Source organism: Podarcis filfolensis (genome assembly GCF_964270895.1).
Source record: "Podarcis filfolensis genome assembly, chromosome: 8".
Taxonomy (NCBI): Eukaryota; Metazoa; Chordata; class Lepidosauria; order Squamata; family Lacertidae; genus Podarcis; species Podarcis filfolensis.
The window spans coordinates 31,097,568-31,124,761 of NC_139611.1; the positions used below are offsets into that span (position 1 = coordinate 31,097,568).

At 43.6% G+C, this 27,194-nt stretch overlaps 1 protein-coding gene across 1 annotated transcript in view; it reads left to right on the top strand.

Annotated features, from left to right (window-relative positions):
- Positions 1 to 27,194, top strand: part of LOC310768260 (protein C19orf12 homolog) — a 230,703-nt gene that overhangs the window by 124,928 nt on the left and 78,581 nt on the right. The window lies entirely within an intron of this gene.

A 27,194-nucleotide genomic window follows, 5' to 3' on the forward strand; every position in this document is an offset into this window, starting at 1 on the left:
AAATGTATTTCAATCAAGCATATGTGAGCAAATCAGATTTGATTAGTTAAGTTCACAGTCATTCTATCTAAATGAATAATGTGTCACCTAACATTGCAAAAATTTGATTAATAGTTTATCAGTTAATTAAAATGTGGTTTAATTTTTCTTTTCTTTCTTTTTTTTAGGATAATGCAAGGTAGATAGTCCTTGCGTTCATCACAAATGCAAATAGCTTTATCTTGAATCTATTGTTCTTCTTCATTCCATAGCCAACTGGCAGAGAAATAAAGATCTGAGAGTGATCTCTGTAAGAGCAAAGTAGTAAAACTTTTGTTTGCTTACACATATGGCTGCCAGTTGTCTTAAGTTCAAGAGGAAGAGACAAAGGTTTTTCATCTATGTCTGGAGCCGACAAAAATTGCTCTTCCTTTCCCCTTGTCTCTTTTTTTGGCCCAGCTCTGGTGACCTTTGAACATTGTCCTGACCACATGGGAAGCACTCGTCTGTGAGCCAGCACGATGGGGTAGGGGGCTGCATCTGAATGATGCAGGCCACCTAGTCAGGGCTGATCATATAGAATGGGGACCTGGTGAACACATGCAATCAGCTTCATCCACATGCTTGAGTCATTGAAGTTGCATCATGCCACAGCTGGAAGAGCCCAGCTGTTAGTGGTGCATAGGACCCAACTAGATCTGGGGGTGAGGGTGATCCACGTGGGTGGGGCTGATTTCTTGTGTGCTTCCCAGGTGCCTATTCCTCTGGGAGACACCCCACATGATCAGCCCTGTGGTTTGTGTTTGGGTTTGCTCAAGGACAAGTAGTTCCCATGTATTCAGGGAAATGTTGAAAAGTCAGCAAAGCCCGGCTCCCCAAAAACGCAGGATAAGGGGAAGACTCTTCGGGAATCACAGTCTCCTCACAAATATGGTCCTCTTTGACATCAGCTACCAGTTTGCTCGTGTATCACTTGTTGCCTAGCATGTATGTGATAAACAAACCAGGCGGCCTTGGTGATTGTGTTACCTTCAAACCAGGAGTTGTGGCTTGTTGCTCCCTAACAAATCATGATTGCTCACCAACTTGTAGCCATGGTTTGTGGTTGACTTGTTACAGAGGATGAACCATGATAAGCTTGTGGTCAGGGGAAGAACTAAGTGGGAGTAATATTGTAGTGTGCACAAGTACATAGCTCATTCCTGATACATCATGATGAGCTGCCAAGTCTAGCTTGCAATTATGTAAGAAAGCGTTCAGTGTCTGCAGAAATGGAAACAGCTGGGAGTTGCAGCTGAGTCTTATTAAAAAGTCACAGCTAGGAGGTTCCTTCAGAACTCTGAAGGCAGTTATGGACAAAAATTGGTGCGTCTCCTGTCCCTCACACTCCGTTCTAAATCATTGTTGTGGTGCCCAGTGCAGCCAAACTGGTTGCACTACCCAAAAATTGTTTTTTCTGAGGGATCCCTGAAATTTCATCAAATATAAAACAGGAGAATGCATAACAATATCATTTTTTAGCAAAACTGTTTATTAATTTTTGTATCTTTTGTACATTCTTATTCTATACTCCAACCCATAAGGGTTTCCAGAGCTTCTAACGATTCATTAAAAAATGGTCAGTTAAAATCTAAGCAAGTATAGACATAATAAAGTTAAGAAACTACCAAACAGCAAAAATAATTACCACAACCCAATAAAATCAGGTCCAAATAAATATAAAACAGTTGTTTAAAAGCTATGAAAAGCTAGAAATGAAACGTGCTGAGCTGTGATAGTGAATCCCATAGCTTTGGCAAACATGTTGCTTCCAAAGTTATGTAGCCCTGAACCCAAAATACGTTCCAGTAATAAAGAGTAATTTAGCACATGGCCTACATCTGGCCAATGTGGAGCTATCCAATGTTTAGTGAAAGGTCTTTCCAAAAACTGGGTAAGTATTTTTGGCTGAAGAGCACTGTCGCTCAGATACAAAAACTGGCATTTCTTTTTAGAGCAACTTGAGAATTGGATCATTCTTTTTCGCAGGCTTATCAACTGTACATCTATATTTGCATGCACACACATGGAAGCAATTGTGCAGTTTTCCAAACTGTTTTCTTCTTCTAAAGGTGTTTTATGAGCAAACGCTAATATTTTTAATGTGGTTGGATTCTATTTTTGCTGCTTCCATGAAATACCACCCAACCGTTTTTGTTTGTTTGTTTGTTTTTGGGCAGATCTATATTTGACATTTGACTCACTGTTGAAACAATACAAAGTGGTCAGTGGTCACCTGCAGAGCCCAAACCGCCTTGGGTCAGCTCAATCCAAATGAATCCAAGGCTCATCAGTAATATCATAGTTGCATTGAACTGTAAACTGGGTGTATGCTATACACTCTAAAAGAAATCCAGAGTGATCCATTGTCCCTCCTTCACAGTTAGCCTTGTAAACCTATTCTGTCCAATCCTATCTAGCTTCTGATGAAAATACATGCACAAAATAGACCTTTATCTTCAGCCAAGCTAGACCAATTTTGGTCAGCAAGAAGTGCAGCTCAAAATGGTTCCTTAATCTATGTTGATTGTCTCCAGCCAGGTCCTATCCAGAGTAGATCTATTGGAATTAATGGACCTAAGTTATCATTACTATAATTAATATATTAATCACATTTTACAATACTTTACCAAGGTGATTGACACATAAGACAATTAAAAACACAAAAACTACAAATACATTTAAAACAAGATGAAAATCCTAACAAAAGGACGCTCATGGTAAAGACCCATTTATCCAGTTGGAAAAACCTGTTGGAACAAAACAAAAAAAGTATTCAGCTGCTAGTTGTGTGCATTAATTTCCATGGATCTACCTTAAGTGGACTAACATTGGACACAGCCCATCTTTTTTCTCACTATTCTAGAGAAATTGCACTCTCCTCTTGCCTTCACTTGTAGGAAATTATAGCAAATCCTTTTTTGTGCACGCACACACACATCAGTGATAGATCTGGCAAGATTTCCAGTTGATTTCAATCTTAACTGTGAGTGTCCAGCACTTTGAAAATGCAGGGCCCCTAATGACTTAGCTCTAGATGTGTATACCTGCGACAGATAGCAACTAATTGCTCATGGATAATGATGTAATAGGTTTCCCATCCAACATTAATATGTAGCTATATTAATATATCACAACCTGGTAATGTGGTATGACTAGGATCTATATCAAATGATTATGTCAATGGGCCATTAAGCAAATAGTATATTAAACCCAGAGTACAGCATGAGCCTCTGAATAGAAGTGTACGTCGAGAACTTAAGTGAGACTCTAAAAAACACAGGCATTAACATGCAGATGGAAAGAGGGTCACATGATTGTTTTTGCAAGTCCTACAGACAATTGAGTTTGCATTCTGTCTGTATCCCATCCAAAGTTTAGAATGCCATGAGGATGGGAAGGGGGGGGGGTTGATTGGGCAGGATTCCTGCCTGGTACATTGTGATGTGTAATTACTGGTATAGAAACAGACCTAAGATCACCATATCCTGGTGAGGTCGATTGTTCCAGGACAGCAAGTCTCCTAAGGTCCTGCTTACCCAGCAAGGAATCAGAAGCTCTCGTCTCATCCTAGCATTGACCAAAATGGTAGACAGCTTTGCAGGCATTAAGTTTTTTGTGTGTATATATGGAGTGCAGGAATAAATAGTCTGGTAAGATGGCTGGTTGTTGGAATAAGGAAACTTAAGGTTTATTACTTCTGGGAGACAAAGCCATTCTGAGCACAAGCTTACATGTTGCTATCATGGAGTCATGAGGTTAACAAGAGGAAGCGCCAAGACCAAGGCATACAGAGAAAGACCAGCTGGACAAGAAGGAAGGAAGGAAGGAAGGGAGGGAGGGAGGGAGGAAAGGGAAGGGAAGCCTGAACAAACACACTCTACATGGCAACAAGTGGAAGGAATCAGTGACGGAAAAAGAGACTACATTTCTATTGCCCCCCGCCCCGGTTCAGGTGATTTATTGCAGGTGTTGATTTATTACAGGTGTTTACTCTCAACAGCTGCATGATTGAATGGCGGGAGGAGGATGCAGGTAGGCTCATTTCTGCACCCTTTCACACAGCCCTTTACCTTTCCATCCAGACAAGCAAAAGTCATCAGCAGAATTCAAGACGCATTCAAACCAGGCAAAAGCAGTCAAGGAAGATGCAATGAGGTATGGGGCCTGCCATACCTCCTGAGGGCCACAACCAGCCTTTGGTCCTAAGGTTCCCCACTCTAGGAATATGCAACAGTGAGGAGGAAGAGGAGATGGGTGCAAACAGGGAGGGGAGTCCAAGGGCTCCCCGCAAACCTCTAACCAGCCCTTAATGGCAGCTCCACACATGACACCAATACAGAAGGAAAGGAAAGTCAAACTTATTTGAACCCCTTATAACATGTTTCAAGTGTTCATTTGTTCTTGGCATTTATATCCTGCCCAATGAACCATGCCTCTGGGTATTTCACAGATTTAAAAATAAATGCAATACAAATGCGGTCAAAATAAAAACAATCAATAAAAGAAACTTGTATCGCCATAATTCATGCGAAAGCAGTGTAAGATCAAGAACATTAAAAGCAGCTCTGAAAGTCGGCATCAGTGTGTGTGTGTAAACTAGCACAAAAGGCTTGCAGCCAACTACAAGGTCCTGCTTGGAATAGACCCGATGAAATAACTGACCTTAAGTTAGTTGTGCCCATTAACTTCAATGGACCTGCTCTGAGTAGGCTTAGCATTGGACACCACCCAAAATAAGCAGCGTTTTTAAAAAGTCTCGGAGAATAAAAATGCCTTCACCTGGTGCTGAATGCAGGTGTCAGGCAAGCTTCTTTGGGGACAGCATTCCTTCACTAGGGTGCCACTACTCAGAAGGAAGCACAGGAACTAAAACAAAAGAAGCTGCTGCGTACAGAGTCAGATCTTTGTTCAATCTAGCCCAATATTGTCTACACTGACTGGCAGTTGTTTTCCGGTATTTCAAACAGAAGTCTTTCCCATCGCTACCTGGAGACACCAGGATTTGAACCAGGAACCTTATGCATGAAAAGCAGACGCTCTACCACTAACCTGTGGACCTGCCCTGGAGCATCCTCTCTCCTCCTAAACATACATTGCAGGGAGCTGAGCTAGATAATCCTTTGGGTCCCTTCCAACTCTACAATTCTATGATTCTATTATTTGAATCAGGTTGTGTCTTTCTTATAGCCCTTTTAACTTGATGTGTTGACTTCTCCATAATTAATCCGAGGCCCAGACATCATGGTCAGATGTGATTTCACATGGCTGAACTTTGCTTCATTTGAATCTTTTCCCTATGCATCATTAGAAGTTATAACTGTAATAGGATGACGATATTACTGCAATACTAATATTGTGCTGTCCGTTCCTGCTCCGAGCAGTGGTCTTAATGGGCATTGGAAGCAGTCATTGTAAAGATGGCATGTGACGTACCTGTGCGTTTGAAATCTATTGCCTTTTAGAAAGAAGATGAATAGAGGAAAAGCAGCAGGTCCAGATGGCTTGACCAACTGTACTCACTGCATAAGCTGGGAGGGGAAATGAGTTAATTAGCAAGCCACTCAGGCCTTGGTTTTTCAAAACTATCATTCAACAGTGGGCTTAATTTGAGGCAGGGCTAAGCCCTGGAACCCGTTTTAATTAATGTCAGGGCCCCATCACAGAGCAAGTGATGAGATGATAAAGTGTCCCAAAGCACATGTAGAGCTAGTTAATTATATGTACACTCATAACTCATGAGTTGTATCATGCACCAAGGAGCGAACACAGATTAATCACCGTCAACAGAACTTTTATACTACCCTATGTGTCATCTGCAATGCAATGGGTTGGACCCAGACTAAGTTAACTGGATCTGGTTCCTATGCTGTCATGGATGCTTTAGTTGAGATTCCTGCATTGCAGGGGGTTGGACTAGATGACTCTTGGGATCCCTTCCAACTCTAGAATACACTTGATTCCATGATTCTATGAAATCAGTGGAACTTAGTAACATTGGAAGTTGTCTTCTGCCAAGTCAAACCATTGGTGTATTGTCAGTGTTGACTGGCAGTAACTCTTCGGGGTTCCCAGCCCTACCTGGAGATGCTGGTGTTTGAGCCTGGGACCTTTTGAACGTAAAGCCACTGAGTTATGGTACCTCCCCCTTAACTTAAGTCATGATTAATTTGTCACATTGATTTCAATGGGACCTAAGTTCCACTTAGTTGGGATCCAATTCAATGGGTTGAATTCAAATGTGTGGCTGTTTTGGCATGTGGAACAGATCTGAAATATTATGGAAATACTGTTTTGCATCTTATCCTAGAGAGCTATCCAAGGAAAGCAAATCTAAACCCAAAAGAGAAGTATGAGAATGATTATCATCCTCTTTCCTATTACTGCAGTGCATGGACTCTTGAATGAGGCTTTGCAGAGCAGCATCAGTGACTGATTTTCCTCTACTCGCCATTATTTGCATCCAGGCGAATGCTTTTTCAATGGAGCCAGTTGTGGACAGTTTTGGTCTCCTCATCCCAAACAGAATGTTGCAGAGCTGGAAAAGGTTCAGAAAGGACAACCAGAGTGATCAAAGGGCTACTGCAACTCCCCTATTGGGGGCTTTTCCCCCTAAACTAATTCTTTGAACGATTGACAGAGATGCTGTTCAACCAAACTCTACATTGATTTGAATCAGAGTTGCACAATCTGAACACTTTCAGAAACCGAGCTGCGAAACTTTCATAGTCAATTAGCTTTTGTATCTTAGGATAGAAGGTAGAAAAAGCAGCAAGCTTCTTGAAGCTAAGCAGGTCTGGACCTAGCCAGTGCCTGGATGGGAGGCCATATGTGAACCAGCTTGAGCTGGATGATGTAGCAATAAAATCCACCCATCCATCCATCCTGAATCCCAAAGCTGAACTCAGATGAACTTCAGAATCCAATGCCTGAGGGACAGTTCACACACACACATTTTCCCTTGATAACTGCAGCATGTTTGAATGAGCCACCAAAGAGCGAACAAATCTGATATAACATTTGCACCACTTCACACAACCTTGATGCATTTCATTGGAGTCAGCTCATGGGTTCAGGTAAGGTTTCAAAGAAGACAAGAATCACTGCCTGCCAGTTTTCTTTCAAAGAAGGAGAAGGGGGTGAGGAAATGAAGCAACTCATCTTATTGCAGAGTATGATTAAAAATGGCATAAATAAATATTTCTGCAAGAATAAAGTCTCCAGTTAGTTAGAAGATAAGGTCAGGATCCAAAGAACAAAGCAAGTAATTCCATATTTCCCAAAGGGGCTTTGGACTTGTGTTCCTCAAACAGCAGACTCCCTCAACTACAAACCCCAGGCTGAATTATTTCATTTCTATGCTATCCTTTCTCTAAGGAAGTGGTGAGGAACCTCAGGTCCAGGGATTAAATACTACTGTACAGCCAAATACTCTCCCCCAGGGCATACCCCTCAGTACCCCTGCTTCACACACCAGCTAGTTTTGCCTTGCTGTGCTGTGTTTCTGAACTCTGATAGTGTCTATTGCTTGTCTGGACTGAAGACAGGTGTGTGAGAACATGTGTAGACATTCACCTACTGTACAAAGGGTTTTTAAAAAATAAAAATGCAGGGAACTAAAGAACTGAATTCCACCCAATGCCTACTTTCGACCACAGTAACTTAGCCCAACACTCTGACCACTACACCATGCTGTCAAAGTGCTTTTGTAACGGAAGGTTTCAAAAGCAGTTTATGGTATAGCCAGGCACAAGGTTAGTTTAAACCAGTTGTTCCCAAAGTGGGTGGTGCTGCCCCCTTTCAGGGCTGGGAGAATTACTCAGGGTGGCGCTATGGGGCAAGGGGGAAGCAGGGGGTGCTGGCATCACTGGATCAAGTTCATCCATTTTGCTGAATTAATTAAACACATTGGTTTTAATTGAATTTTGAATAAATGCGCAATTCATTGTTACTGTTTTGAATTGTATTGTGTTGTTACCTTCCTTGGTGGGTTGTGCTAACCATTGTTCTGAATGTTGGTTTTTTTATAGGGTAGGGGGCACCGGGGATGAGCTTATGGAACCAAGTGGGTGGTGGCCCCAAAAAGTTTGGAAACCACTGGTTTAAATCATTCTGTTAGAAGATTCAGGAGCTTTTGAGTGTGTCTAAAGTTGCTCTATGGATCCTGGCCAGAATGAACGAAATTCCTATTAAAAGATGAAATCAGAACAGGAAAAAGAAAAGGGAGCACTAAACTCAAAAGGGAGGAGGCAGAATGCCGGGTAATTCTAGAAAACGATATAAACGTCTTTGGAACAATAGAAATTGGAACATTTCTCTCATCTCCAAGAATGTTCATACACTGATAATATATACAGTCTAGGATATATATGTGTATATATATATATATATATATATATATATATAATTTTCATAGATACATGTTCAAGGAGAACCCTTCCACAAGCATTGCAACTTGCCATTTCCTTCATGACACCAGGAGAAATTCATAAATCTGGAACATTTGGGACAAAACCATCTGGCTCAGAGACCACCCGCCCTACATCAGCGCTTCAGTTGCAAGAGATATAATTTCTCATGGAATAAAATCCAGACCTCAAGCCACGAACGGCATCTGGCTATGATAAAGCTTTTATCCACCTTAGGGTATATGGACGATGCTCAAACCTCCCAGATAAAGCTGGGGACTTGGGTTAAATGAAACCAATGGCAGCTGCTTCATACCAAGCTAGATTTTCTTTTGGTCCATCTAGCCTGGTATTGTCTACTCTGACAGACAATGGCTCTCCAGGCAGGAGATACCAGAGCCTGAGCCTAGATGTCACATTCCGGGGGGTCCCCCAGGGGCTAGCACCCCACAGCTCATTCACACTGTTCCTTGGAGTGCATGCTTCCTGCCCCTCCATTAGTTCTCCACCACAACTTTCTGCTCTGCATCGTTGCTTTCCCACACTTTCCCCTCCCACAATCCGGATTTTCTCATACCCTCTCCTTTTCTGCATTATCAAGACTTTTCTCTCTGGACTCCTTACTTAACTGACTGCTAACACCTGGTTGTTAAAGATCTGCACAGGAGACTCTCTTGGGAGACAGAGGCCTAAGAGAGGGTGGGCTGTGGCAGTCCCTACGTTCCCTCCCCACTGAGGTGTGTCCAGTTATCTTTATTGTATTTTGCCATAAGCTGAAGACGCACCTCTTTACCTCAGCCTCTTACAAGTTTGTTTTGTGGGACCCACCTCTTTTGTGTTCTGTTCCATTTGGAAGAGTTGGACACATCTTATCATTGTAATGTTTTCATCTGTTTATATAGCTGTATTTTTCATGATTGTAACTCTCCTTTGGGCCTGGGAAAAAAAAACCTTAGAAAGAAATAAAACAGGGTTAGTTTAGGGAAATATTTCAGCAGGGTGATAATAAACAACCTTTGCATTTTCGTATGTTAGAAGCATAAGAATAAATAAAGGTGCCAAACATTAATAGTAGAAGACTGACAGCTTCTTAGAAAGCAGTGGATAAAAAAACCCTGATCTTAACAATAGAAGACCTAAGAATGCTTAGGATAGGGATTTGCAACACAAAGAACTCGAAGGGAAAGGATCTTGCAAAAAATGGAGGTGTCAAGACTTTCTTTGTGATACTTTCATAAAGAAAGACCCAGTTTTGCAAATTAAAAAAAAAAAGGTTTTTTAGGATTCAGCTTACTAAATTCTTCTGTGCCATTTATGGACCATTTCTGCATGTAATACAGGAAATTAGGGCCATAAAAATGACATATGCCCCAAATTAGTCTGTTTTCATACTCACAAACTCCCCAAGCAGCTGTATTTAACTTTGACCCAAACATTCACCTCGGGGTGATTTCCTTGGAGGAGCTGGAATCAGATGGAAAAGCGCTCATGATTCTCGGGAGAATATTTTATGTGGTTACCCAAACTGTTTCTTTTCTTCCCAAAAATATAGGTTCCCCTCTGCGCTGTTCAGTGACCCTTATAGACAGCACCCACAAAGGGAGTCTCAGTGCCATTTCATACGATCATTTGGCGCTTTTTAAATGCATCTGGTAAAAGCATAGGTCATATAACATTATTGCCTTTGACCCTCCAATTATCAGTGGCTTTAATTGACACCTCCCCTCCACACATAACATACTTCATAAACTATGAGATAGCCTTACCCCACATAGGCCCGCTTGACCGCCTCAATCTGTGGAACTGGCACTGTTACAAGGTGTCACATTATACCCATTCCACATTGGTAATAAATCTTATCTTTTAGTGAGGCAGCACCTACACTTTGGAACTCCCTGCCCATTGACATCAGGAAAGCGCCTTCCCTTTTTGTTTAGACAAGCCTTTAGAAAGTTGGTGTGAGTTTCAACGTGTTTTTATTCTTTCGTTATGTTAACTTTTTGAAAGTCTTAAAATTATTGTTGTTGAATTTTCTTATTATTTTACCTTTTTGTAAACCACTTTTAGTGTTGTTGGTATTTTTACAATCAAGCTATGTATAATTTTTATGAAACAACAATAATAATAGATAAATGAACTCATAGAGCTGCTGCTGATCAGTGTAGTCGAGAGAGAGCTAGATAATGATAATTTTAATGATAATTTATTATTTATACCCCGCCCATCTGGCTGGGTTTCCCCAGCTACTCTGGGCGGCTTCCAACAAAGTATCAAAATACAGTGTTCTGTCAAACATTAAAAGCTTCCCTAAACAGGGCTGCCTTCAGATGTCTTCTAAAAGTCTGGTAGTTGTTGTTCTCTTTGACATCTGGTGGGAGGGTGTTCCACAGGGCAGGCGCCACTACTGAGAAGGCCCTCTGTCTGATTCCCTGTAACTTGGCTTCTCTCAGCAAGGGAACCGCCAGAAGGCCCTCGGCACTGGACCTCAGGGTCCAGGCAGAACGATGGGGGTGGAGACACTCCTTCAGGTATTCTGGACCAAGGCCGTTTAGGGCTTTAAAGGTCAGCACCAACACTTTGAATTGTGCTCGGAAACGTACTGGGAGCCAATGTAGGTCTTTCAAGACCGGTGTTATGTGGTCTCGGTGGCCGCTCCCAGTCACCAGTCTAGCTGCTGCATTCTGGATTAATTGCAATTTCTGGATCACCTTCAAAGGTAGCCCCACATAGAGTGCATTGCAGTAGTCCAAGCGAGAGATAACTAGAGCATGCACCACTCTGGCAAGACAGTCCACAGGCAGGTAGGGTCTCAGCCTGCATACCAGATGGAGCTGGTAAACAGCTGTCCTGGACACAGAATTAACCTGCACCTCCATGGACAGCTGTGAGTCCAAAATGATTCCCAGGCTGCACACCTGGTCCTCCAGGGGCACAGTTACCCCATTCAGGACCAGGGAGTCCTCCACACCTGTCCGCCTCCTGTCCCCCCAAAACAGTACTACTGTCTTGTCAGGATTCAACCTCAATCTGTTAGCCACCATCCATCCTCCAACCGCCTCCAGACACTCACACAGGACCTTCACCACCTTCACTGGTTCTGATTTGAAAGAGAGGTAGAGCTGGGTATCATCCACATATTGATGAACACCCAACCCAAACCCCCTGATGATCTCTCCCAGCAGCTGCATGTAGATGTTGAAAAGCATGGGGGAGAGGACAGAACTGTGAGGCACCCCACAAGTGAGAGCCCAGGGGTCTGAACACTCATCCCCCCCACCACTTTCTTAACACTGCCCAGGAGGAAGGAGCGGAACCACTGTATAACAGTGCCCCCAACTTCCAGCCCTTCTAGACGGTCCAGAAGGATGTTATGGTTGATGGTATCAAAGGCCGCTGAGAGATCCAGCAGAATTAGGAAACAGCTCTCACCTTTGTCCCTAGCCCACCAGAGATCATCGACCAGAGCGACCAAGGCAGTTTCAGTCCCATGATGAAGCCTGAATCCCGATTGGAAGGGATCCAAGTGGTCTGCTTCTTCCAGGCATGCCTGGAGTTGTTCAGCAACCACTCGCTCAGTCACCTTGCCCAAGAATGCTAGATTTAAGAATGGGCAATAGTTGGCCATATGGGCCAGGTCTAAATATATTTTTTTAAGAAGCGGTTTAATGACCGCCTCTTTCAGAAGATGTACCAATGGTCTGTAATATCCAAATGCAGTCATCCACTTTCTAAACACCATATTACGATAGGCTCTAATTTTTACTTTCCTACAGGGCAGCGGCTCATGTATCATTGGGTTTCAGTAAAACAACCCCAGGAATCTTTGGAATCCTCTCCCATTTTTGCCATCTAAATAAAAATATAGCAGATGTTAGTGGCTTAATACGGATGTTGCCATTTAACTCTCTTCGATCTGGTGTTGATGTCAAACCTTTACCACACAGAGTATAAAGTACAGCGGGGGAAACTGAGAGAGCTGGATAAGATAGAAGAAGAAAAAAACCTAGATTTTCCTAAACCAAAGCAAGCAGAACCTGTTTGCCAATCAATTTGCTGAACCCAGCAGAGATCAAACCGTTTGATCTCCAGTTGAGAAGACCTGGGTATAATAGCAGACACTGAATGCCATGGCTAATTCCAGACCAAAGGGGGAAAGGGATAAGAGGAAATTTATGTGTAAGCTCTTGAAGTAATGAGACAAAAGTAATGTTGATTGGCCTCATTTATTGCAGTTCAAATGCTGGTTATCGTAGCTGAAATAGCGAGCAATGGCCATTCATATCACCAAGAAATTGGAGCTACCTCAAGGAGATGAGCTCAAGTGAATGGAGAGGTCTTCAGGGCTCTGGGTAGCCAATTTCACAGATACTGGTTTGTGGGTAGGAACAATGGCAAAAGCGGACAGAGAAAAGTTGTTTCTCCCTCTCTCTTAACACTAGAACTCGTGGACATGCAATGAACCTGAATGTTGGAAGAGCTATGGTATCACAGCAATTTCCCAGACCATCACTGAGTACTAAAGCCAGGCTGATCCACTTTCTTGTAGCGCCTATATTTTGAAGGATAGAACAATTCTTCCTTAGCAACACTCAGTGGAGCTAGGCATGAGACCAAAAGGGCTGGAACATTCTGATGTTCTTATGATTATCTGAGAATGCATGCAGGATTGTATAGGAGAAGGTATTCATTTGTGTATTAGCACTTTGAGTTGGGCTCCGAAGCAAACAGGCAGCTTGTGGATTTCTCTCCCCCGAACATTGGCGAGATATGATCCAAATATGCAGTGCCAGCCATAATCTTGGCAGCCATATTCTGGACCAGCTGATACTTCCGAACCATCTTTGAAGGCAGTCCAGCATGTAAAGTATTGCACCCATCCAATCGGGAGGTTACCAGCAGAGCACGGAGGACTCTGGCCAGAATGCCTCTGCCCAGGAGTGGCTGCAGCTGTGGCAAAGCGACTGAAGCTGGTAAGAGGCACTCGGTGCCATGGAGGCAACTTCAGCCTCTGGTGATGAAACTGGATGCAAGAGAACTTGTTACTCCCACCAGCTCTTAATAATCAGCTAAGTCTGTGCCTTTACACACTCCTGCTCCGCACAGTTCAGCAAGCATTCAGATGATGTGCAAAATCACATTCTGTGCTTCTCCGAAAAACCATCCCGTCATACTTTAAGCTCAAATGAAAAACTAGCTGGCCTGTCCCAAGGACAAGTACTGTAATGCGGTTTGACCCTTAGGCTCGAAGCACGTGGCCCAAATTAAAGGAAGATGTATGCTTGTCCACAAGATGGCAGTAGAATCTTTGAAATCTGCTTTCTGAGACATCCATAGGTACCTGGTGCCTTTTAAAGAGGGACAGCAGCTTTTAAAATCTGTTTCCTCATGCTGTCAAGAGCACACCACGTTTACACTGAAGGGAGCGTGCCGCTCGACAAATGCATTTTGTCTGTGGATTCTGAAAAAGCATTTTTATTTTGTGGTGGAATGATGTTCAAGTTCAGCATCACAAGATCATTTGTCAAAGTGTTCCCACCAAATAAATAACAAAACTAAATAAAGGAGAAGCTTCAATCCTTCCTGACTTTCTGTGGGTCAGATACCCATTTGGCGATGCTCAAATTTGATGGCCCTCATATGTCGCTTAGCTTCAGTAACATGCAACTTTATAAAGAACAGGTCCTCCCTGAGAGCATCTTTCCCAAGGGACCCCAAAACCTGAAGCCAGCTCTGGTGGGAAAGAAGGTTTTCTGGGAAGTTTGTTTCTTACTACCGATCTCCACACCTACAAAAAAAGAAGCCCAGATCAAAGGCCTGTCTAATCCAGCATTCTGTTCTCACCATGGTCAACCAGGTGCCAAGCAGCACACGATTGCAACTGCGCTCTGCAATTCCCAGAAACTCATATTCAAAGACATCCAGCCTTGGACGCTGGAGGCAGAGCATAGCATAATAGCTAGTAGCCCCTGGGAGCTTGTATCTTCCAGGAATTTGTAAAAATCCTGTTTAAAGTCATCCAAGTTGGTGGCCGTCACTGCCTCCTGTGGGAGTGAGTTCCATTGTTTACTTGCATGCTGTATGAAGAACCATTTTTTTGTCTGTCCTGAACCTTCCAACATTCAGGTTCATTGAAGAGAAGAAGAAGAAGAGTTTGGATGTGATATCCTGCTTTACCCTAAGGAGTCTCAAAGTGGCTAACAATCTCCTTTTCCCTTCCTCCCTCACAACAAACACTCTGTGAGGTGAGTGAGGCTGAGAGACTTCAGAGAAGTGGGACTAGCCCAAGGTCACCCAGCAGCTGCATGTGGAGGAGCAGGGAAGCGAACCCGGTTCACCAGATTACGAGTCCACTGCTCTTAACCACTACACCACACTGGCTCTATACTGAATGCTCAAATATAGCCTTTCAGATATTTGAAGATGGCTATCATGTCACCTCTTGGTCTTTTCTTCTCCAGTCTGAACATAGGCAACTCCCTCACCCATTCTTTATAAGGTTTGGCTTCCAGATCCTTGATAATCATCCTCACAACCTTTTGTTTTAACCAGGGCTTTTTTTCAGACAGAACAGAACTCAGTTCTGGCACCTCTCAGGTGGGCGCCATTGCCATTCTAAGAGAACAAGCGAGGCATTCATGGTGAGTTCTAGCACTTCTTTTTCTAGAAAATAGCACTGGTTTTAACTATTCGGAAGAGTTGGGTGTCATCAGTAAAACTGGCCACCTCACTGCCCACTCTGAACTCTGGGTAATTCATGAGCAAGTCTAAAAGTACAGGTCTCAATAACAATTCTTATAAGAGCCACTTCTTACATCCCTCCTGTGTGAAAACTGACCCCTTATTCTTACTCTCTGCTTCCTGTTCTGGACCCTCTCCACTTTGCCTTCCAGCTTCCTATTTACCAGTCCCCTTATATTTGAGAAGTCAAAAGTGGTTGTGTTTAGCTTTCTTGCCAATTGTGCACATAGAGGTAGAAAACCTTCTTTTGTGGCTGGGCTGGGTTGTAGACAGCAAATTGAAATGACACAAGTCCAGCCTTCAATCAGGGCCAAAGAGTAGGTAAGTCAGAACTGGAGCACAATTCAGGAGTAAGGACTGAAGACCAAATTCAGAGCTCAGTAAAACCAGATTGGTCCAAAGGAGCTCAAAGGAAATAGGAGGGGAGAAGTTACCAACTGCAGTTGAGTGGCTCACCACATGGGGCAGGTGTGCAGAGATCGCGCAGTTCCTGGTACCTTTGAGAAGCTTCAAGCATACCTCAGGTCTCTCTGGAATGAAAACTGACTTCATATGTGTAAATAAAACCATATATCCTCAAGACACCACAGTCTCCACTGACCTTCATTCCAAGGAAATTGAACCTGGATAAGCACCTAGGACCCCTGGAGTCTCTTGCCACTTGGAGACTGGGGTGCATTTAGAAGACACATACTCACTGAAAATCCTGGGAACTGTCGTTTGTTAAGGGTGCTGAGTATCATAGTTCCATGTGGGGTAAACTGCAGTTCCCAGGCCTCTCTGAGGCAGGGGTGGTTTAACTGTGCTTTAAACGTGTGGTGTGTGAACCTTGGTCTCCCCACCGCTAACCCAACATTTCACAATGTTGCTTTTCATTCTGTGCCAGTTCTGCAGGTCCAAGTGGCTGAGTGGGTCTTGTAGGTAAAAATCCCAAGACGTTAAGGGATTTATATACTATAATACAGGTGGCAACCATTTAAGGCACGTCCAAATGATGCACAATCGCTGACGTGTGGGTCCTTTTGGACCTGGAAGAGGGAAGGATGGGGGGCGTAACAGGGGGAGTAATGGGGCAGGGGGCGGGAACGTTCCGCTGACACATGTGGGAGCCAGGAATGTAACCCCCACGTGTAATGGTCATTGCCTGTAGCAACACCTTGAACTTGGCCCGGTAGCGAACTGGCAAGCAGTGCAGATCTCTGAGCATGGGTGTCATATGATGATGAGGCCTCCCTCCTGTCAGCAATTGTGCTGCAGCATCCTGTGCTAGCTGAACAGCATAGTTGTGGCTGGGTTGCCTTTTCCCACAGATTTTATTGCCGCCGCCACAATTTCAGCTGCCCACCTGGCCAAAAAAGAAGAAGAATCCGTTGTTAGCACTGAAGGTATAGGGAGGGGAGAAAGTAATGTGTGTCCCCCTTTTTCCCCTCTCTTTCTGTCCCTACCTCACATCCCCCCCCCCCGTTTTTTTGCATAATGTGTGCTGGAAGAGCAGGGATGGCTCCAATGGCATTTAATTAAATATTTGGCAGTGTTTAATTAATTAAATATTTAAACATTAAATACTAAATAGGATGTGATATCTGCTGCGAGGACATTATGTCTCAATAGCCATTAGTCATTTAATAGAAGTCAAATTGGTGCTCGAAGGCTCCCCTCAGCTAAGTGAAGTCTAAAGTGTAGGCACTTTGCGGCTTCATTAATAAGTAAGCAAAGCTGGATTCAGACTCCGTCGCGGTACGGCTAGTTCCTATTAACTGAAAATGTTAATGTTTCTCTGGCGGAGGCAGGCGTTTCTCCTCTCCAGGCTGGGGAGAGAGACGGAGAGACTGAGAGGATGCACGCAGGATGAATTCATGTGCCCCTCGTCGGTCTGGAAGTTATGTGGCAAACTTTATAACCCCGCTGTGTACACGGCTAAACTTTTGGAATATACTATGTACAGTATATTCTGGTTGCCTCACCTCGGGAGCCAGTGTGGTGTAGTGGTTAAGAGAGGTAGACTCGTAATCTGGTGAACCGGGTTCGATTCCCCTCTCTTTCACGTGCAGCTGCTGGGTGACCTTGGACTAGTCACACTTCTATGAAGTCTCTCAGCCCCACTCACCTCACAGAGCGTTTGTTGTGGGGGAGGAAGGGAAAGGAGAATGTTAGCCGCTTTGAGACTCCTTAGGGTAGTGATAAAGCGGGATAGCAAATTCAAACTCTTCTTCTTCTTCTTCTTCTCATCAAAAAAATATTGTAGAGTTGAAAAAGGCAAGCAAAATGATCCACAGCAGTGGAGAGACTCTCCTGTGGAGAAAGGTTACAATGATGGGGACTTCTTAGTTTAGAGAAAAGGTGAGGAAGAGATGTGATAAAAGTTTATAAAATTATGTGTGGGCTGGAGAAAGTGGATTGAGAAAATTTTTTTTCTCCTCCCATAACACTAGAATTCGTGGACATCCGATGGTGATGATGATGATGATAATCATCATTATTTATTTGCAGCCCACCCATCTGGCTGGGTTGCCCCAGCTACTCTGGGTGACTTCCAGCATATATAAAAACACAGTAAAACATTGAACCTTAAAAAGATTCCCCATACAGGGCTGCCTTCAGATGTTTCCTAAATGTTATATAATTACTCATCTCCTGAACATCTGATGGGAGGGCAATCCACAGGCTAGGTGCCACCACCGAGAAGGCCCTCTGCCTGGTTCCCTGAAGCTTCACTTCTCTCAGTGTGGGAACCATCAGTGCTGGATCTGTGTCCGGGCTGTACGATGAATGTTGGAAAGCACTTATCCCAGTCGGTCATTGCCTGGATAGCTCAGTTGGTTAGAGCATGGTGCTAAGAATGCCAAGGATGCAAGTTCAATCCCCGTATGGGACAACTGTATATTCCTGCATTGCAGGCAGTTAAACTAGATGATCTTTTTCTGAATACCAATTGCTAGGATCCACAAGAGGGGAGCGTGCTCTTGTGTTCAGGTCCTGTTTGCAGGTTTCCCACAGGCATCTGAATGGCCGTTGGGAGAACAGGATGCTAGATGTGCCACTGTCCTGATCCACAAGGCTTTTATTATGTTCTTCGATGCCCACTATTACCTTACCGTGCTAAGAATACCTTCTTCAGTGTGGAGCCTGAAGTTGGAGTGAACCTGGGCCAGTCACACCCTGGACAGCATATGAAGATCAGCAGATCTTCTGGGTCAGGCCAGTGGCCCATCTAATCCAGGATCCTGTTTTCACAGTAGCAAACCAGATGCTTGTGGGAATCCCACAAGCAGGACCCCAAGCACAAGAGAGCTCTCCCCATCCTCTGGTTTCCAACAACTGGTATTCTGAATCATTATTCAGGTCATCCTGGTACATGCTGCAAGCTTTGTTTCCTATTGCCAAATCTTCATGCATGGCAGAAAGGAGGTTTTGAGCCAAAAAGAGGTGATGCGGTGAACAGCAGCAACCGAAATAGCAAGGATCCCACATGATGGCCGGCAATCCTAACCTACCTTACAGGGTCGTTGTGAGGATAAAACCAGGAGGGGAGAACTATGCAATCTACCTTGAGCTGCTGAAAGGTAGGTCAGAAATGGACTAAATTAGAAAAAATCAGAAGTTGTACAGATTCCTTGAGTCTTTTAAATCTCCCGTTGACTGTTTCATCACCTTATGCAGGTTCTTCCAGTTGACTGATGCCAAAGGGACCACTTTCTCTGCTGATAGGGATTTGAAAAGAGATTAATTAACCTTGGGAGATGGGTGGAGGTAGAGGGGAAGTTTATTGGCTGCATTAAAGCATCTCTTTGCTGGGGTATTTTAAGCTGACAGACCCAAGCATATGGTATTTCGAGAACAGCAAGGTCTGTGCATATGCATCCTTTCACAGACAGAGCATTAGACAAAGAGTGTAAGTATTTTACTAAGCCTGCATAATTGTGCATATGTGTGTATGTACGGGAGAAATAAGCGGAAATGAACTTCACACATAAGGGGTGGGGAGAGAGAGAGAAATAAATGAAATGACACAGATTTATTTTCATCTCTCAGGCAGGCTGCCTCATAGCAACCGTGAAAGCTGCGGAGATGTAAACTTGAGAAAACAAGAAATATTTTAGCAAAATCTTCCTGAATGTATGGCAAGAAGCTATAAAGTTTGTGGCAGCTTTGGATTCAGTGGGAGGAAGAAGCAGAAGGAAATCAGACCCCTGGCAGGTGGAAGGCATGCTGTACATTTAAGGCATTTGACTCCCCCCACCAAAGAATCATGGGAACTGTAGTTTGCTAAGGGCACCAGGAACTGTAGTTCTGTGAAAGGTTAGCTATGTTTCGTGGGAAGCTATGTCCATTGGCTATGGAGGCAGTAGATTGCATCAGAATGGGGACCCCTACCCAGCCAAATGGACAGGAAGGCAGATTTACTGCAGTTTACTGTCATTTTAAATATGTCTCTTATCAAGAAAGCAGAGGCAAAGCTGGTGCATTTAGGGTGTGGGTGCAGGAAATTTAGATCATATTTGATTGAGGGTAAAAACTGAGCAATGGGTCTCCCCAAAACTGAGAGCAGTTCCTCTCTATGGCTTGCATGAGGAGTGGGGAGAACCGTTTACACCACCTTGGGCTCTTTGGAGAAAAGGTGGGCTACAAATGCAATAATTAAATAAACTAATTTAGTTTCCGGGACGCAGGTGGTGCTTTGGGTTAAACCACAGAGCCTAGGACTTGCCGATCAGAAGGTTGGCGGTTCGAATCCCCGCGACGGGGTGAGCTCCCGTTGCTTGGTCCCAGCTCCTGCCAGCCTAGCAGTTCAAAAACACGTCAAAGTGCAAGTAGATAAATAGGTACCACTCCGGCGGGAAGGTAAATGGCGTTTCCGTGCGCTGCTCTGGTTCACCAGAAATGGCTTAGTCATGCTGGCCACACGACCCGGAAGCTATATGGCGGCTCCCTCGGCCAATAAAGCGAGATGAGTGCCACAACCCCAGAGTCGGCCACGACTGGACCCTTTACCTTTACCTAATTTAGTTTCCAATTGAAATTAGACAAGGAACCAGGACTTCCGGGTTGGCGCCATCGCCGAATGGCGGACTCCCTCCGAGCTCCGGAGGGAGCCGGCTCGGCAGGGGCTGGGTTTTACCGCACCGGCGATGCGGGGACCCTTAGAAACCACGGCCACGGGGGCCGTGGACTTGGAGACTCGGCTAGCACCGCTAGCGCCCTCCCGACTCGTGAAGGAGCCTTTTTAAAGGCTACGGATCGGGTGCCGGGGAGAAGCGTGGTGCTTTGAGTCCTCTGCCATCCCTGCCGAGCGAAGCCGCATGCCATCCGGCGGAGAGCGCTGACTTCTTCCATTGAGAATTTGGACTTTTAACAACAACCCGTGAGTAAATTGGAAATCGGGTTTAAAAGAAGAAAAATTTTTTGGATTTGAGACGAGCGGGGGGGGATCTAAAAAGGAAGTCAGTCCCCCTCCCTATTGTAGACATTTTAAAACAAGGATTGGGAAGCCAAGGCCCAAAAAGAACGGTATCTTTGCTAAAATCAAGAATTCCATGATGGGAAAGTACAAGAATTGTGCTGGAGGAAGAATTGAAGGAGAAGGAAAATGCACCCCCCTCCCTGGGAACCGGGGCGATTGAGGAGTGAGCCTGGTGAAAAGAGCCGGTGATTTTGACAGCTGTCAAAGTAGCTGTCAAAGTCGGAATTTTAAAGAGGATTTTATTACAAGGACCTTGCTGGTCAAATTTGTTACAACTTGATATAATTTGTTAAGACTTGAATACAAAATGGCGAAAATACGGAGAACAATCGGATTTTTGGAAACAAAGTTACAACAACCCCCCTAGAGGAGCTTCGGGACATTACAAAGATGGGCGTAAGCTGGGAAAAATACAACACTTCGGAATTTCACAGAACTGGTTATCTCCTGGGAAAGCTGCAAAACTGAAACTGAATCTCGTCTACAGGGTGTTTAGACTAAAAGGAGACAACAGAATACTTTACTGAAGAAGGAAGGGACTGAACGCAAGTTTTTGTTCCTGAATAACAACAACCCATGTAGAGTTACTAAACTTCTGAATAAGAAAGTTTTAGCAGCGGAACAAGAGGAAGCTGGACTATAACCTTGAAAGAACAATGGGGGGAATTTTATAATTTGACATTTTTAAAGATTTAGGAATTAATTTTTAAAAAGTAATCCTAAAAATGGGAAATAATTCTGCAAGGAGTTGGGGGAAAAATGGGATTGATGGACTTAAGACTTCCAGGCTGGAAACATAGATTGGAGGATAAGGGAAATTAAACCGGGGAAGGGGAGGGAGAATTAGAATCCAAAGGCTTGCAACTATTTTCTGAATTGGTTTTCTTTTTTCTAATATATTTCTTATTTTTTTATACTTTTATTCTGTGTGCTTTTACTTTAATGGGAAAAAAGGGGGACATTGTGGAAAGAAAAGGGGGCGGGCTATGGGGAGAGATCTTTTGCTTTTTTTTATCAAGGGTGTTGCATAAGGTTTGTATAAATTTAAATTTGAACAATGGGGTATATAAATTGTGCTTTAAATCAGAAACAGAACTTGTGGAAACAACAATATGAAAGGGGAATACGGTAGGGGTGGGGGAAGGGGGGAGTCCCAGAAAGTGGATGTTTGAAAATAAGGTTCTGAATGTATCTTCATAATTTCTTTTCTTCTCTTTCTGTATTTTGGAAACTTCAATAAATATTATTTAAAAAAAAAAAAAAAGAAATTAGACAAGGAACCAGCATCCATGCTTTTTAGGCAGCTATTGAAAACTCATCCATTTCATAACCTATACTGGATTTGTGCTTTATGTTTCCAATTCTTGCTTTTAAATTGCTGTGTACTGAATATACATCTCCATGATAGATAGATATACAGTCATGGGGGGAAAGAAAGTGCATCCTCTTTGAATTCCGTGGTTTTACATATCAGGACATAATAGCAATCATCTGTTCCTTAGCAGGTCTTAAAAATAGGTAAATACAACCTCAGATGAACAACAACACATGACATATTACACCGTGTCATGATTTATTTAACAGAAATAAAGCCAAGATGGAGAAATCGTGTGTGAAAAACTAAGTAGAGCCTTACTGATTCCATAGGAAATAGGAGGCTAAGTAGCAGGAAGGAGCTGCTAATCAAATGCCCTTGCTTAATTGATCATCAGCAAGTGTGCCTGCCTCTATAATATTTTGCTGGTCTGGAGCATTCAGGTGTGCCAAGGAGGAAAGATGACACAATGCTCTTAGAGAAGCAAGTGCTGCTGCCAATGAAACTGGGAAGGGTTCTAAGGCCATCTCCAACCAATTTTAAGTCCATCATTCTACAGTGAGAAAGGTTATTCAAAAGTGGAAAACAGTCAAGACAGCTGCCAATCTTCTCAGGAGTGGACACCCCAGCAAATTCACCCCAAGGTCAGATTGTGCAATGCTCAGAGAAATTGCAAAACACACACACACACACACAAACTCACCAAGAGTTACATCTCAGGCTCTACAGGTCTTGGTCAGCATGTCAAATGTTAAAGTTCATGACAGTACAATTAGAAAAACACTGAACAAGTATGGTTTGTTTGGAAGGGTGTCCAGGAGAAAGCCTGGTCTCTCTAAAAAGAACATAGCAGCATGGCTTTGGTTTGCAAAGTTGCATCTGAACAAATCACAATACTTCTGGAACCATGTCCTTTGGAGATGTTTGGCCATAATGCACAGTGCCACGTTTAACATAAACCAAACACAGCATATCAGCACAAACACCTCATACCAACTGTCAAGCACGGTGGTGGAGGGGTGATGATTTGGACTTGTTTTGCAGCCACAGGACCTGGGAACCTTGCAGTCATTGAGTCGACCATGAAATCCTCAGTATACCGAAGTATTCTACAGTCAAATGTGTAGCCATCTGCCCAGCAGCTGAAGCTTGGCTGAAATTGGGACATGCAACAGGAAAAGGAACCCAAGTGCACCAGCAAATCTACAATGTAATGACTGATAAATAACATAATCAAGGTGTTGCAATGGCCCAGTCAAAATCCAGACCGCAACCCAATTGAAATGCTGTGCAGGACCTTAAGAGAGCTGTGCATAAATAAATGCCAGCAAACCTCAATGAACTGAAGCAACGTTGCAAAGAAGAACGGGCCAAAATTCCCCCACAACGTGAGACAGATAAAGTCCCACAGAAAACAGTTACTTCATGTGGTTCTACAAGCTATTGAATCATAAGGTGTACTTAGTTTTTCACACATGGCTTTTCCCATTTTGGCTTTATTTCTGTTGAATAAATCATGACAGTGTAATATGTCATGTGTTGTTGTTCATCTGCGATTGTATTTATCTAATCTTAAGACCTACTAGGGAACAGATATTGTTATTGTGTCTTCATATGTAAAACCACAGAATTCAAGGACGGTGCACTTCCTTTTCCTCATGGCTGTTATTTGTTGTACGCTGCTACAGAAAGCAGTTTAATTCTTAAATGAGAAATAAACATTGATAGCCTGAAATCATCGAGGATACTTTCCCTACTGTCACTCTCACTCTGCCAGCACTACTATTTGGGAACTACTTCGTTATGTTGAATTTAATTTATTAATTTATTTTATGTATATACCACTTTTTTTCCTCAAAGGAGCTCAAGGTGGTGTATGCATCCTTCTCCCCCTCTTCCATTTCAACTTAGCTTATATCAGAAATTTACTCTTTTGAGCTATAGAATCATAGAACGTAACGGTGTTGGAACACAGGAGCTGATCTGCATATTACACGCTGCAATTTTGACTTGCGGTTAAGATATGGCTTGCTCGGGGATGAGAGCAGCTCAGAAATGGGGTTGTTGTTGTTGTTTAGTCATTTAGTTGTGTCCGACTCTTTGTGACCCCATGGACCAGAGCACGCCAGGCACTCCTGTCTTCCACTGTCTCCTGCAGTTTGGTCAGACTCATGCTGGTAGCTTCGAGAACACTGTCCAACCATCTCGTCGTCGTCCCCTTCTCCTTGTGCCCTCCATCTTTCCCAACATCAGGGTCTTTTCCAGGGAGTCTTCTCTTCTCATGAGGTGGCCAAAGTATTGGAGCCTCAGCTTCACGATCTGTCCTTCCAGTGAGCAATTAGGGCTGATTTCCTTAAGAATGGATAGGTTTGATCTTCTTGCAGTCCATGGGACTCTCAAGAGTCTCCTCCAGCACCATAATTCAAAAGCATCAATTATTCAGTGGTCAGCCTTCTTTATGGTCCAGCTCTCACTTCCATCACTACTGGGAAAACCATAGCTTTAACTATACGGACCTTTGTCGGCAAGGTGATGTCTCTGCTTTTTAAGATGCTGTCTAGGTTTGTCATTGCTTTTCTCCCAAGAAGCAGGTGTCTTTTAATTTTAATGGGGTTAAAGTGAACTAATCCACAGAAAGCAACTGAGTTTAATTAAACCCGGCACAATGTGTGCAGGAAAGAGGCCTGGTGAAGGGACGCCCCCCCCCCAGCCATGCAACACAGGCTGCATATGCACCAACCCATTTGTAGCACAAAAGTTTCTAGTTTTTCTCAGTCCAGGGCCAGGCCAATACATCATGCTGCACAAGGCAAAACAAAAAATGGCATCCAACTGCCCCCTTCATTTGCTAGAGGCAGCATGCCCATGGTAACCAGCTGTAGGGAATCTTGGGGGGGGGGAGTTTGGGGCTTCCCATAGGCATCTAGCAAGGCATCACTGCAAGAAGGATGCTGGATGAAGTGGGCATTTGGTCTGATCCATCAGGGCTCTTTTTATATTCTTGTTCCTACTAACCATAGTTAAGATTAACCATGGTTTGCCTGTGGTTAATAAAGACAGAACCCACAGCTTCCAAATTCCTTTTCATAGTCATGCTGGAGGGCTGAGGGAGGCCACAAATGTAAGGCTGAAGCCAGCTCACTCTTAAGGGACATTCCAGTTTTCTAAATTCCTAGTATACAACGTTTGCACCTTCACATGTAGCCAAGCAAAGGTGGTGCTTGTGTATCTTTTCTTAATGCCAGTAAAATAAGACCCAGCCATTTTTACATGCCAACTTTCTATTTTCTTGCTGCGGTGTTTGGGAAAAGGTTAATAAGAAATATAAGGATTTTTAACCCATTTCTGCAAAGTTTACAGGTTCAGTAGGTGATCCTTCCAGAAGGATTAAAACACCTTTGCTTTGTGTTTAACCCATGCCAGGAGATGCACGAAAACATCCACATTACCTAAACTTTTATAGCCAGGCCACGGATTGTTCTGCAAACCTTGCAGAGTGCAGCTGTTGCTGCCTCTCCATTTTTGAAGACGTAGAAGTGCTTTGGCTGCCACCAGTGCGGCGGTGAGTGAATATCTAATTCCCAGCCAAGGCTATACTTAGTTTTATGCCAGCCTTCTCACACACATTTTAGAGGCTCCAGCTGCTTCGGCTGAGAAAAGCAACTGAGCCTCAGCCTACAACCCTCACAGTGTGCCAAATAGAAATGTAAGTTCAGGACTGAACTGCCACAAAGATGGCAGTGAAAGGGCTAGAACAAAACACACCTCAAGGACACACCTTACTACTTATCCCACCGCAAAGAAAATAGTTTAAAGATGCATGATGTGGTTGTATTAGGGAAGGTCTGGCCCTGTAAGCTATTTGGATGGGAGGTCACCCAGGACACACAACATTGTGAGCTGATGTGCAAACTGGAAAGTACCAGCTTTGGCGATGGAAACTGGCCAAAATAGGCATAGCGGGACCCACTTCTCTCTCGCTTATTTTTATTTGCCATCTCAAAATTATTTGTAAATCAAAAACCAATTAATTTGTTGGCTTACTAAAGTTTGGTTGGAGGACTTCTTCATTCACACCATGCCTAAGTGGCATCCTGTCCTACCCAGTGTAGGATATTAGGCCAGGCTTGTTAAAAGTCCAAAAGGTTTAAGGGCTGTTTAGTGGAGATTGGAGGGGAGGGGATCCACTTGGTGGCGATGGTGGTGAGAAGGAAAAAGCAAGAGTTGGTTTGGCTCGTTTGCTTTCATCTCTCTCTCATGGTGCAAGCTACAGCCCCTGCTTTCACAACTGCCTGCCACCAACATCTTTCCTGTTCTGCCAAATCAAGCCAGGCTGTATAAGTTATTTTGTGGGGAGAGGTGGCTAGAGATGCTTTTCTCACATTTATCCAGTGGGAAGCATGGGTTTAGCCAGGGGGGTGCAGCTGGCCCCCATAAAGTAAAAAATAATAATTGTAACCAACTGACCCACCCCAACATAAAGCCAGCCCCCTCCAATAAATCCTGGCCATGCCCATGGTGGGAATTCTACTCTTGCATATTAAGTGAAGAATAGTAGGAACTATGCTCAGACCAGGGTGCTGGTTGGGGCTATGAGGCTGCCTTCTTTGGAGAGGAAGATACCAAATCAACTATTAAATCAGTTTTCTATAGAATCATAGAGTTGGAAGGGACCCCATGGGTTATCTAGTCCAAGGCCTTGCCTACAGCCGTCTCTGGGTGGGCTCAAACCACCAACCTTCGGGTTAACGGCCAGACACAACTGACCCATTGTTTTAAATAGTTGTTTTAAACGACAACATTATGATATTATTCTTTTTGTCAACCACTTTCGTTTTGTCTTTTTCACACTCAATCGGTATACATTTTATGACATAAATAAATATTACTGTCCAATAAAATTTGAAGGGCGAGTGGCCTGTTTCTGGAGCACCAAGAAGTAATTCAATGCCTTGGAGTCATTTGAGTTAAATTAGGGATGTGTAAACACCTCCCCCTGCCCTTCCCAAAAAGAGGCCACTGTCAATTATGGCAGCATCTTCTGCACTACAGCCTAATAGATTTGAATCTAATCAGATATGAATCCAAGGATAATACAAGACCAGTCTTTCGAATGCATAGCTGCTACTAATCTATAACAAAACAATCAAGCTGTCAGCTTTACACCATCAAAGTTGATATTTACACTCATTCTGTTACTGTCCAATTTACAGCCGACTTCTGAAAGTCTGATATTCGTAAGACACAAACAGGA